We start from the raw sequence: 13,150 nt of genomic DNA on the forward strand, positions 1-13,150 counted from the left end.
CTCTATTTGACTTACAGTGAAATTCCACCTTGATAAACCCACTGGAAGATACGTTTTTCCTCTCTTTTGTTTATTTATTGAGATAAAACTTGCATAATATCAAATTAACCATTTTAAAATAAACACTTCAGTGGCATTTATTACATTCACAGTGTTGTACCACTACTGCCTCTATCTAGTCCAAGAACATTGGAAGAAATTAAAAACAATACAGTGAGACATTTTAGGGACACCTGGGTTGCACAGTCAGTTGAGTGTCTAATTCTTGGTTTTGGCTCAGGTCCTGATCTCAGGGTTGTGGGATTGAGCCCTGCATTAGGCTCCACACTCAGCATAGAGTCTGCTTGAGCTTCTCTCTCTCTCTCCTTCACTCTCCTGATGTCTCTCCCCCACTGCACTGTGTGCCTTCTTTCTCTCAAATAAATAAATAGATTCTTAAAAAAAGTAAGACATGTCAGAGTCAAACTTTCCTGAAATTCTCCAGATAAGAGATCCTTTTTAAAAAGAGCTTCTCCAGTTCCAGCCCATCCTGGGCACTTACAACCCTGATATTCTAACAGATGAAAAGATGGCTTAAAATTTGTTCCTATAACATCAATCAAATCTGCTCCCAGACATCTTCTAGAATTTGCATCCTATTCTGAGGGGAAAAAACCCAGTTGATCTATGAATGCATAGTAATGAAACTTCTACAAATTAAAAGACAAATAATTTTTTTTTAAGATTTTATTTATTTGTTTGACAGACAGAGATCACAGGTAGACAGAGAGGCAGGCAGAGAGAGAAGAGGAAGCCGACTCCCCACCAAGCAGAGACCCTGATGCGGGGCTCGATACCAGGACCCTGAGATCATGACCCGAGCCGAAAGCAGAGGCTTTAACCCACTGAGCCACCCAGGTGCCCCAAAAGATCAATAATTTTTAATGTGAAAACACTTTTCATGTGAGTATTACTTTTTAAAATTGTCTCATGTGGAGAAAGGGGAACCCTCGTACACTGTTGGTGGGAATGCAAACTGGTGCAGCCACTCTGGAAAACAGTATGGAGATTCCTCAAAAGGTTAAAAATAGATGTATCCTCCCACCCAGAAATTACACTATAAGGTATTTACCCAAAGGATGCAAAAATATTGATTTGAGGGGACACATGCACGTAGATGTTTATAGCATTATGTAAAGAGCCCAAATGTTCATTGATGAATGAATGGATAAATTTTATATATATATTTATATATATAATATATATATTATCCATTCATTTATCAATGGACATAATTATATATTATGTATAAATATAATTTATATGTGTATATAATAAATGTATATATAAATATAATTATATATTATATAATTATATTTATAATATAATTATATATTACATTACATTATATTATATATTATACAATATAATTTATATAATAGATATAATTATATATTATAATATATAATATATAATGGAATATTATTCAGCCATAAAAAAGAATGAAATCTTGCCATTTGCAATGATGTAGATTGAGCTAGAGAGTATTATGCTAAGTGAAATAAGTCAGTCAGAGAAAGACAAACACCATGTGATCTCACTCATATGTGGAATTTAAGAAACATAGCAGATGAACATAGCAGGAGAAAAAAGAGAGAGGCAACCCATAAGAGGCTCATAACTATAGAGAACAAACTAAGCATTGCTGGAGGGGATGTGGGTAGGGGATGGGCTAACTGGGTGATGAGGATTAAGAAAGGTACTTGTGATGAGCACTGGGTGTTGTATGTAAGTGATCAATCACTAGATTCTACACCCGAAACTAGTATTATACCATAAGTCAATGAACTGGAATTTAAATTAAAACTTGAAAAAGAATAAAATTATCTATTTTGAAAAAACAGGGATGGTTTAAAGTAATAAATCGAAGGGATTGACAGAAAACCTGGAGGCAAGTGGAGGCAGGTGGGGAGAGAGAGAGGGATGAAGTGGGGATAATAATTTTGACACAAAGAATTGGTCTGAAATTTTGTACCTTATGCACACCAGAAGTAGCAATGAAATAACATGGATGAATATAAAGTGTATATGCCAGGACTGAGAAAACATGGAACTTGAGTGACACCATGAACATAAAGCAGAATCCAAGTGGTGTGTCTTCTCTGGAAAGAGGAAGAAATGCCATTTCTTTAGTGATAGAGAGATGCGCCTCACAGACCACCAGTTCCATTCCACACAAAAGTTAAATGTTAGTCTCTGTTTCCTTTCAGCTACTCTCCAGGCTGGTGCTGACCAACCCAGGATCTAGCTCTGCTTTCTCCCTCACAACAGGTATCCCCCAGGCCTCTATACACCCCAGGAGACTCAGGAGAAGCTGACCCCATCACAGTTCCCAGGAGTGAGCCTGAGTGAATAAGGACCATCCTGTTCCTGCAGCCCAGAGATCACAACCCTTCCTGTGAAGGGCCAGATAGCAAATATCCCAGGCTTCTTGGTCAGACAGTCCCTGTGCTGACCGCTCAAGCCATTGTCATGTGAAAGCAGCACAAACAACATGGAAATGATGAGTGTGACCCAATTCCAAGAAAACTGTGTTTATGGACATTCAAATAGTAATTACATGTCATGTTCACATCATTAAATATCATTCTCCTTTTGATTTTTTTTAACCACTTAAAAATAGAAAAACCATTTTTTAGCTGTACAAATACAGACACTGGGCTGAATCTGGCCTGTGGGCTACATATGGTCTGTTGACACTTGCTCTGGAGACCAGCATTGTCTAACAGCATTTTGGGGGGATAGTGGAAATCTTCTATAAGCTGGCCCACTTGTGACTTTAAGTATTCGAAATGTGCCTGATGTGATTGAGAAATCAAATTTATAATTCTATTTAATTTTAATTAATTTAAATGTACACAATTACCTTTGGCCTGGTATAATAAGGAATCTGCACTTTTTGACATCTGCTGACAGATTTTAGGCCTCACCCCTCTTTCTTTCCCTTGTGCCTGCATCTGTGCAAGCAGATAAGAAAGCCTGAGTGTTCCCTCCTTTGGAACCAATGAAGAGATCCAAACCGTGCCAGTCCCAGCGCACCCAAGAGCTCTGCCATTGGCCCCACCCTGACTACAATAAAAAATCAGGCCTCTCTTGAGCCATTTTAAACCTGCTTGAGAGGCCTGCCCAGCTCTCCTGAGAAAGCTGAATTATGTAAATTATCAAACTTCTCATATCTTCCTGGTGTGTATACGGCTTCATCAGCTTTGGCATCCAAACCAAATTTGGGGCAAGGGTTCATTTGCCTCTCTAGGTGTCCATAACAGTGAGTCATTATCATATTGGACAATATAGCTCATAGAATACTAGTTTGTTCAGGGATGGGTAGGTGACACTCTGGAATTGGGCTGCTAAGAAAACAATGAGAAGATAGCTAGGGATGACTGGGAAATTTTAATTTTTTGGAAACAATCCTTTGTCTTTGACTCAGTGTGAACATGGAATTCTGTAGCCTGTTGGCATCTGTGTTTGCTGCTGACATCTGTGTTTTATCAATAAGGGGAACCAACCTTAGAGAATGAAGTTGATCCTGTGATGGGATAGTGGTCTTTAATGACAATATTGAACTGCTGGATCAGCCCCTTCCTGAAGGTGCCACTTCAAGTCAGGTTCCAGGGATGTGCTTTCTGAATCAGATGTCTGTTAGTCTATAACAGTCTAACATATGTAATTTATTATAAGAAGCACACTCCTCAACCCAATTTTAAAATCTCTAAAATTAGAATCAGTCTTACATTCTACAACACAACATAGCTTATTAGAAGACTCTTTTTTCTTCTTTGCAATACATAAAATAATATTGTGACTTAAAATGGTGGGGTCTTAGATCTGACAAACTACTATGTATTTGATGACTACTTTAGACTTTGGGATTTCTTTCTTTCTGCTTCCAGTTGTTTAATGTTTTATGATAAGGTTTTTTTGTTGTTGTTTTGTTTTGTTTTGTTTTACATTTTTAAGATATTTTGTTTATTTATTTATTTGATAGAGAGAGAGGTCACAAGTAGGCAGAGAGGCAGGCAGAGAAAGAGGAGGAAGCAGGTTTTCTGCCGAGCAGAGAGCCCCATGCGGACCTCCATCCCAGGACCCTGAGATCATGACCTGAGCCAAAGGCAAGGCCCAACCCACTAAGCCACCCAGGCACCCTATGTAAACTTTTGTTCTAAGATAATCTTTTCTTTAAGTTGGATATACCCCCTCGGTATTATAAAGTTGCATTTTCAGGTTAGCGCATCTTCAGAACATGCCGAGTTGATCTTTAGTACCAGAGTAAGATTTTATTACCTGAAGAATATATTCTCTTTTGTGAATGAAAGTCAATATGCAAAACATCATCCTGAAGTGGAAAGATCATTTGGGAATATTGACTAAATTAAAAAATATTGTTAAGAGGATGACATACTCTAATGCTATTCAGGCGCAGAATGAACTGGCCTTGGATAAAATGGAAAAGAGGGCGTCTGCTTAATTGTACGCTTGATACACTCCATTGTCCCTGCCTACTGGTGGGCAAACTTAGCTATGAATTACGTTTCTGTTATTATTCGATTTTTAACATTCTTTTTGTTTTATTGCAAAAATTCAGCATAATGCAAGCATATTATTATGGGTTTTAAGTCAAGAACCACCGAGCATTGCCATTAATTCAAATATACTGAAATCCAAAATGAACACCCAGTTTTGAGAGCCAAAACCCCCAATCACATTGAATTCTTTTATTATAAAAAGGTCTTTCTTGAAAGTGTTCCCTCTGCTCCACCCCCAAAACTGTCTCAAAATGGGGATAAGAAACTGTAATGAAAAATAAATTCCTAGTTCATAATTTCAACAGAAAATATAAAAATACCTCAAAAAGTATGTGACCTATTTGCAGAGCACTTCAGAAGTCTGAGATACATAAAAGAAGTCTTGAATAAATAGACTAATGGTTTTGCATTGGAAATGTAATGTCAATCTTACATAAAATACTTAATAGATTTATGAAATCTTCATTAATACCAAAGATAAATGGGAAGGGGGGAAATGTGATAAAGTAATTTTGAAGATGAAGGGCAAAAATAACCCAGAATATATTGAAAGTAAAGACTAATGAAAGAGAATTTGCCTTATCAGATAATGCAACTTCAATAATTAAAGCAGTGTGCTACTGACAAAAGAATCAGCAGACAGATCAATGTAATGGATTTGATAGCCCAGAAATCGACCCCAGTATAGATGTGAACTAAGTGTATATTAAAGGTGGCATCACAAATTAGTGAGAAAAGGAATCATTATTGAATAATGGTGCTGGGACAGATAATTAACTATTTGGAAAAACAAAGTTAAATTACCACTCTAAAATACATTGCAGTGGGTGATCTTTGACCTATCAAATGTTAGAGGTAAATATAGAATGAAAAGTATTCCTTCAGCATAAATGAATCAGAAGAAATCACAAGGAAAGAAGATGAAGCATATGTGTCTATCTGTTCTCTAGTACCCAGCGCCCATGGAACAGATAAGAAAAGAGTTTGGAAGAATCGAATCCTACATAAAACAGATAACTTAAGGACGATTATCAGAAATTGATGAAACTGTGGAAGATAGAAAGTAGAGAAACTGTGCTGCAAGGCAACAAAGGAAATGGTCCTCCTCCACAGATAAGAACTGTTCTTCCCATGAAAGCCCTAAACCAGGCATTCTCAGAGGGTGGTTCCTGGATTAGCAGCCGCAGCAGCTCCTGGGAACTTATTGAAAATGCAAATTCTTAAATCTCAGCGCAGACCAAAAGAGTTAGAAGTTTGCGGAGTGGGTCCCAACCGTCTGGATTTTAACAAGCCCCCCAGATAATTCTGACACACCATAGCGTTCAAGAACCCATGTTCCAGGAAAACTCCAAGCTCATGGTCAAACACAGATGCTAAAAGGGACAATCAGCAGAATAATTAAATAAAAGTCTACATTCCTAACAGCTGGGCCAATAGACTCCCCTCCCCTACTGCCCATATAACACTTAGCACAACCTTCTCTGTAGGGAAGGTGCCTAATGTCAGTGCTGGGGGGAATGGGGAGCAGAGACCGAGAATTTCATACCCCCTCACTCATAGCAGAGAGAGGAGGAAGAGATTTTTCTCCCTAGAATGATTTCTATATAACAAAGCTCTCTGAAGTGGAAGTTCTGACAAGGGGAATTCTGAGAGTTTCCTGGGAGCTGAGGAAACAAGACTGCACCCCCAGACAAGTTACTGCCACCAGGTAGAATCTGAACCTCCTCCTCTGGAAGTCAAAATATCACTCTTGCCATCTGTCCCCATCTTGCCCACTGCACTCACCTCTGTTCAGAGCTCTCATTCACCAACAGGAAAAGAAGGTGCCATTTGGCTTTGCAAAATTTGCATCAATTTAGAGTAACCATTGTTTTCTGCGAAGAGTCAGATAGTAAATACTTTTGGCTTTGTGAATCAGTTCTCTGTGGCAACTAGTCAGTTCTGCCACCGTAGCACAACACAGCCACTGAGTAGACATACAGCACACAGTAGGACTCGGCTTTCTGGCATTATCTCACTTAATGTTCGCTCGGTACGTGCTTTGCTCTCTGACGGTAATTTGGGAGGTTCTCTGTCATTATGATTTCAAACGTTTCTTCTGTTCCTTTCCATCTTGTTTTGCTATTCCCATTACTCATGTTACACCCTTTGTAGTTGTCCCACAGTTCCTGGACACTCTGTTTTGATTGTTTGTTTGTTATCCCCCCAAATCTTTTTTCTCTTTGGTTTTCAGTTAGGGCAATTTCTGTTGAGATATCCTAAAGCTCAGATTCTTTCCTTAGCTGCACCAGTCTCCTATCAAAGGCATTCTTCATTTCTGTTAGTATTTTTGATCTCTGACATTTCTTTTTGGTTCTTTCACAGAATTTCCATCTCTCTGCTCACATTGCCCGTCTGTTCTTGCATGCTGTCTACTTTACCCATCAGAGCCCTGAGTATGTTAATCGTCGTCGTTTTAAATTCCTCATCTGATAATTCCAACATCCCTGCCATATCTGAGTCTGGTTCCATTGCTTGCTCTGTCTCTTCAATCTGTGCTTTTCACCTTTCAGTATGCCTTGCAATTTTGTCCTGATAGCCAGACACGATGTGTACTGGGTAAAAGAAACTGCTGTGAGCTAGAGCCTAGCAACGTGGTGTAATGCATGGGTCTAGGATGGGGTTTCATACTCCTACTAGCAGACCTCAGTGTTTGAGTCTGCCTGCAGCTGCAGTGTGAGCCTCACACGAGTGAACCCCAGCCCTTGCCCGTTCAGTAGAACAGGAGAGCCAGAGGAGACCAGAGTTGGCTGGTTATGGTTCTGAAAAACCCATGCAGGTGGGCAGATCTTGTGAAGAACAGAAGGCCCTGACATTATTCAAAATTGTTCCTTTTCCCCTTTTGCTGTGGGAGGTATCTGGGTGTTTGGCTCTGGGAAGCATCATGAGGACCTGGTAGACCTCTGGGAGGGAAAACTTCCCCAAGTGTAGGGATCTCCAGTGACTGGATCCTGCTGGAGTTGTTCCCTCTCAGAGTTGTCCTCATTGAGCCTCCAGCAACTAGTCAGAGTTCAAGTTTTCCTGGCGCGCGTTGCTTCCTCAGACGTTGTGCTCCTCCATATTGTGATTCTCCGTATTTGCCCGTCAGTCTCTCCACTTTGCTGGGGGAGGGCAGGTGCCCTCTGCTCCAGAACCATCCTTCTCTGGGTTCTTAGCCAGAGTTCAATTAGTGGAATAACTAATCCCCTGATTTCCCTTCCAGGACACACCAGCAAGAGAGAGAACGTGGCTTTCATTGGAAACTCCGACTGGACGATGAAATGAAGAAAACCAGGAAACAGGCAAGTAGACCAGGAACTTCAGAGCTTCCTGGAGAGAGATGAGAAAAGCCCCAGAAGAAGGGGCAGTTTTGGGTGAGGCGGCATCTAGCTAAATGGTTCTCATGGAAACCGAGTGTACCGCTTGCATGAGAAATAGCTGAAGGGACTGGGATGAAGGCTGCTTGATCCTGACAGGTAGCTACTAACTAGCAATCAAAACCTAATTGAGATTAACAGCTGTTTTTCTAGTACAGTTACTAACAGGGAGGCAGAAATGGTATGAAGATCATCCAAGCTCTACAAGCTGCATTTTAACATCAGAAACCACGAGAATAGAGCAATATGCCAAGCGAGCAGGGAGATGAAAGCGGGCCATGAACACAGAGCAGAGCTGACGGGCCAGAGAAGGCTGGATTCATAGGACCAATTAGGATGTCCACAGGGGTGCTGGAGGCAGATTAAAGGGGCAGGAGGCAAACAACAATAGAGTGTCTATTCATTGGCTGGTGTGGCCGAGTGACTGCCTGGCTCTCCCGGAGAGAAGGGCACGCGGCTGGGCGCAGCTCTCTTAGCCATCCGCTGGGCCTCGGGTTAGGCTGGAAATTCTTTCAAATGCACCGTCTGAGCTCCATCCAGTACTAGTGCTGCTTGTAGGAATAGCTATTGTGTGGAGGCCCCGGTCTCCCCAAGGGGATGAACCTGCTGACACTTCCAACAGGTAAAGCACACTGAATGGTCAGTCTCTCTCTCTTTGAAATTCTTTCACTGGGTTTTCTTTTTGCAAGGCCCTCTCAGCCTAGTGGCTCTGAAGGGGCTCCCTTAATTACCCCGAGTAGAACTGGTGGCTGCCAGAAGTATGGCTCGGGACCTGGGAGGAAGTAAAGCACTGTGCACTCAATCAGTGTGGTTTAAAGCTGTCAGACAGGCTGCTGCCTTGACCATTGGAACCCACTGAAGCTGGAAGAGTCTGACACAACACCTGTGGTGTGGCCAGCGCTCATCGAAGTGCCAGACCCATAGTCATTCGTGGAATCCTCACAACACCCCTGGGACATTTCCGTGCATGGCTGGCATCACCACTTTACCCCCACTTTTTGCAGACCAGTTAAGAAATGCACTCTGACACAGGTAGGACTTGAACGTGTGCATATGGCCCGAGAGTCTGCCCTTGGAGCCACCGGCCTGCAGCCCAGCAGAGATGTCCTTACCCATGGCCTTGCTGGAATACCTAAGTGCAGAGCAGAAGCTTCATTTAGCCAGGTCCCCAGATGATTCCTTTGCATGTTGAGGTTTAAGAAACACTGTCCTATGGTATGCACCCTCATATAGATAGATGTGTTATATGTAGATTAATAGTTAATGAATATTTAAGAACATAAATCTCTCCTCAATAACAAGGACATGCTGCAATTAGAGTAATACAAACAAAACAAAACAACAACAACAAAACAAACACAAAAACCAGGCGGGGAAATGTCCTGAATTGAATGCTTTTCTCTGTCTTTAGTCATCAGGTCTGGTTTTTTCCTAACCATTGATTTGTTTACTAAATCAGACTTGTTTATTTTTCTTGCAACTCTGTGCCATGGGCCATTTTCATTGCCTGTAATTGTTTTTGTTCGGACAAAAATCCCCTACATTTTGAAGTGATAATTGCTTCTTTATGACCTTTTTTCCCTTCTCACTCTTGCCTCAAATGCCTCAACTCTGAAGTTCTCCCAGTTCAAGTAGCTTAGTTTATTTCTAGAGCACTGGGTTTCTGCTGGAGTTCTCTGCCTCTGCTGATTGTCCTGAAATACGATTTCTTAGGAACATATTCAGCAACCAGAACTTTCATACATTGCAGGTGGGAATGCACCATGATTCAGCCCCTCTGGAAAACAGGTTGGCAGCTTCCTATCAACGTATCCCTCTATTCTCCCATAAGACCTACCAACCCCGCTCCTGGGAGCTTAACTTAGAAAAGCAAAAACTTATGCTGTAACATGTCATAAATGTTTTTAGCAGCTCTTTTAGTAATTGCCCCAAACTGGAAACAACCTAAATTTCCTTCAGTGAGTGAATAAACAAATTGTGGTTCATCTGTACAGTGGAATATTGTTCAGCAATAAAAAGGAACAAATGGCAAAGACACTAAACAATATGGATGAATCTTGAAAGCATCAAGCTAAGTGAAATGCCCAGGCATAAGAAACCACATCTTTTATGGTTCCATTTATGTGAACTTCTAGAAGAGGCAAAGCTATAGTGATAGAAAGCATTTCTGCGGTTGCCAGGGGTCTGGGTATGGTGGCAAGGGATTGACAGCCAAGGGCACAAGGAAACATTTGGGGCTAATGAAAACATCTGAATCATGATTGTGGTGTTGTTTACACTGCCTTATGCATGTGTCAAAACCCACTGAATTGCACATTTAAAATTTGAAAATCTTATCACATAGTAAAACTGTGGTGGTTAATTGCCTGTGTTGACTTATCTTGGCTTCATGGTGCTTCTGTGAGGGTGTGTCTGGATGAGGTTAACATTTGAATTAGTAGACTGAATAAAACAGATTGCCTTCCCTAATGTGGGTGGGCCTCGTCAAATCAGTTGAAGGCCTGCGTAACACTAAAAGGCTTGACTCTTTTGTGAGTAAGAGGCAACTTTTCTTGCCTGACCACCTTGAGCTGCTGGGACATCAGCTTTTTCTGGCCTTCAGGCTTGAGCTGAAATACTAGCTCTTCTTGGGTCTCGAGCCTGCTGGTTTTCAGGACAGAAGTAATTGCACCATTGGCTCTCCTGGTTCTTGGGTCTTTGGACAGAAACCGAAACTTACACCATCAGTTCTCCTGAGTCTCCAGCTTGCCAACTTCAGGCCTTGGGGCTTCTCAGCCTCCATAACCAAGTGAATGAAGGCCTGACAATAAATAAATGTATGTACACACATTCTTTTTATTCTGCTTCTTTAGAAAACCCTGACTAATACAAAAGCTAACCCCAAACAGAAGAACTGGGATTCATTACAGGCTGATATAAGGAAGCAGGAGAAAGGGTGTCAGAGCAGCAGCAGCTGGTGGTCATTATCGTCATCATCATAATCATTAGATAATAAAAGAAAGAGTCTGTACGTACCCAGTGCTGGTAAGGTAGTTTTTTCTCTGCCTAAATTCAGTACTTAAAGAAAACACATTATAAACATGTTTACAGTGTCCTGAGGCTTTAGAGTCTGAAATGAGTTCTATATGGATGCCATAAACTTCTTGTAATTAAAGATATGCTAAATGTTACTTGCATTAATGCTGGGAAAATACAAATACATAGTCTAAATGCCATTGAGAGTCAGTTACCTCTTAATCCCATTAAAAGTAAAACTCTAGTCTTGATGGACCCAAGGCCTCATCCCTTTGACTGGCAGAAGATGCTTTTTGAAAAGTCCTCCTCCTGAAATATTTCTGGAAACCCCAAGTCTATGCCCATGTGCCTACATGAAGTGGCCTGTTAGCTGGCCAGCCCCCAAGTCTGCCCTGTCTGACCCGGGCCTGTATTTCTACAGAAAAGCCACTTTGAGGCTGGGAGCTCTCCTCCCACAGCCATTGGCCCCAAAGTCATTTACAAGGGGGACTTGCCCCACCCCATCATGATGATATTGGGCAAACATCAGTATGCTTTGAGGTCAGGATTTCAATATGCCTCATACAAATTGAGAAGGAAAACACTCCTCCTTTCTTAGGACTTTTGGGGTTCTCAAGCAGGACTGTTTGGGTCTGAAAACATTAGAGCTTTTAGCAAAGTAGCCCTTTCAATCTCAAAGGCTCTTTTCTTCCTGATGCACAGGCTGGCCTGGGATTCCTTTCAATACTAGAAGCCACATGTGCCAGGAACTGTGACCTCATGTCACAGTCAGATCCTGCTGTTGGGTCTGGTGTGTGTGACCAGACTCCTTTCCCTTATGGTCCTTTTTCACCAAGGGACCCCCATGATGCTTCACCATGTCATCTAGCTCCCATCAGGGCTACCCCAGTTTATCCTCTACCTGTGTATCTCTGAATATATATGGACAGAGTTTAGCCCAAGAGTCTGTCAGACTCAGTGAAAATCAGTGGCAATAAATAGATGCCTAAAGTGCATGTTCCAGAAGCTCCAACTCCCACTCAGCTATGCACTCCGATGACACACAAAAAATTGTTCTCCAAGTATAATTTGCTTTTTATCATACAGTGTATTATTTTAGTCTATGGGTTACATTCTGGAATTGAAAACACAGCTGAACAGTCAGCCTCTGAAAGGCCAGGAACTTGAATGGCTCTGGGGCTCCAAGAAGCATGAAGGAGTATAGAGTCTCTCTGCTATGTGTAGGATGCCTATATGGGCATCAATCCATTACCACCATTTTAATTTCATTTTCTAAACTGTGAAATATTTTGTACATAAAGACCAAGTAGAGGAAATGATGTCATCAACAACTATATCCGTAGTAAGTATTATCAAATCATATAGATATTGTTAGATTTGCTTAAATAAAATACTGTATACCCAGTGGGAGCTCCTTTGTGACCCATTACATGTAAACGTTAAGTTGTTTGCATCTCTTCCCTTCGAGAGTCTGTTTCTCCAATCCTTGACCCTGGGCTGGTCCTATGGCTTGTTGGGACACTCAGATATGGTAGAATGACATTATATGCCTTCTGGGCTTTGGTCTTAAGAGAGAGATGTCAAGCTTCCTCTGTCAGCCTGCTGGAATGCTGCTACTTTGTGAGCGAGCCCAGGCTGGCCTCCTGGAAGGTGAGAGAGTACATGGGGAGAACTCTCTCAGAGAGAGAAAGGTTCAGGTTTCAAAGCTGAGGTCCCAGAGCTGTAAGTGAGGACATCTGGAACCAGGCACCTCCAGCTGACAAACCAAGTGGAGAAAAACCTACAAGTGAGCACTGTAGCTCCACGTGGAGCTGAGATGAGCCCTCCTCTGCCCCGCACCACCCCTCACCCCCAGCCTGCCCTGCCCAACCGCCAACCCACAGAATCATGAGCAAATACTTAGCTGTGGCTTTAAAGCCACTCTGTTTTGGGATGGTCTCTTAATTGCAGCAACAGGTAATCAAAACAACCTTGTGGACACCCTCCCCAAACTCACTCCCTCCCAAAAGGTAAACCCACTAGCCATCATTCCAATGCATGCTTTTAGAATGTTGCTGCATATTTGTGCTTCCTTAAAAAATACATAGTATTGTTTTCCAGTATTTTTTAGCTATATATAAATATTATTAAACTCTATTGTTTTATGACTTCCTGTTCTGCACAAAATATATTGAG

General features: G+C 41.5%; 1 long non-coding RNA gene across 1 annotated transcript in view; it reads left to right on the forward strand.

The window, feature by feature from the left end:
- Positions 1-7,875, forward strand: part of LOC131831387 (uncharacterized) — a 32,519-nt gene extending 24,644 nt beyond the window's left edge. The window contains exon 3 of the long non-coding RNA XR_009353631.1: positions 7,807-7,875. This is a non-coding gene — a long non-coding RNA (uncharacterized LOC131831387). The remainder of the gene's footprint in view (positions 1-7,806) is intronic.
- The last annotated feature ends 5,275 nt before the right edge of the window (positions 7,876-13,150 follow it).

The sequence above is a fragment of the Mustela lutreola genome, chromosome 5, assembly GCF_030435805.1.
Source record: "Mustela lutreola isolate mMusLut2 chromosome 5, mMusLut2.pri, whole genome shotgun sequence".
In the NCBI taxonomy this organism is placed as follows: domain Eukaryota; kingdom Metazoa; phylum Chordata; class Mammalia; order Carnivora; family Mustelidae; genus Mustela; species Mustela lutreola.